The sequence below is a fragment of the Coregonus clupeaformis genome, chromosome 36 (genome assembly GCF_020615455.1).
Source record: "Coregonus clupeaformis isolate EN_2021a chromosome 36, ASM2061545v1, whole genome shotgun sequence".
NCBI lineage: Eukaryota > Metazoa > Chordata > Actinopteri > Salmoniformes > Salmonidae > Coregonus > Coregonus clupeaformis.
Window position 1 is genome coordinate 5,189,815 of NC_059227.1, and position 1,155 is coordinate 5,190,969.

Genomic DNA, 1,155 nt, shown 5'->3' on the forward strand with positions numbered 1-1,155 from the left:
TTTAGCCACATACTTGACACTAAACTAGACTTTGGCTAAATGAAGAGTACATCTGTTTTACCAATTGGCAGCTAGTCCAGTTTACAGCTCTGTCTCTCTCACACACCAGGGTGTGCGTGTGAGCGAGGGCATAAGTTGGTATTGTGACGTCACGAGAGGCTACACAGCTTTCAGCGGGATTGCTCAAGTAGTGCAAGGAGACAAGGTTCAAACAAAACAGGGATTTTATTATAGGTCTTGGGAAATTAACGAAAATATAACAAAATTCTGTTCTCTTGTGGCTCTTTAAGGGTTAACAGTTCAGGGATGTCTCTTCCACATCCAAAATCATAATTCTCACTCGCTCAGATAACTTTTCCCCAGCCTTACTGTAGTCCACGTTGCAGCTAGTGGCCAACCCAGCAAAAAGTCCTTCCAAATGTCTCTCACGTATTTCCACAGGTGCATATATCCAAAGGTGAGTATTTCCCAAAGGTAAGTATCTCCAAATCCTTATATTCCTCATGGAAGTGGACGTGCAGCACTCTTGTCCTCCAGAGAGCCCAGGTTGGAGACTGTGTCTCTTCACCCCCACACACTCCCTCAGTGTGTCTCTTCCCTTCCCAAACCTTCAGCTCATCAGCTCCTCATTTGTTTCAGCTGCGTGGGAAGATTGGCCATAGAGGGTGGAGTTCCCGACCATACCAGCAGATGGAGCCATAGCTGTCTGGGTTTGCAGCCACCTCAGGGGATGTAACGTCCCTCCAGGACACAGCCTCTCGTGACATCACACATCCCCCTCCTCGGGACCGACGTCCCTCGTCGGTAAAGGCAGCGAAGAAGGCATCACGCCGGGAGAGGGCGTCCGCATTGCCGTGGTGCTTGCCAGCCTGCTCTCTCTTCAACTCCTCCACCTCTAGGACCAGGGACTCAGCCTCCTGTTGTCTCTCCTTGAGTTTCTTACTGAACGCATCAGCCTTGGTTTTAGCAGAGTTTAGCTTCTGTTGAGCAGCTTTCAGTTCCTTCTCTCTCTCTGCCTCCGCATTCTTCATCTTGTTCTCCAACACCTTGTACTTCTCCTCTGCCTTCTTCTGGACCTCCTTACTACTGCGCAGGGTCTCCTCACACTCCTCGATGGTCCTGCGCAGCCTCTCCAGCTCCTCCTGTTGCTTATGG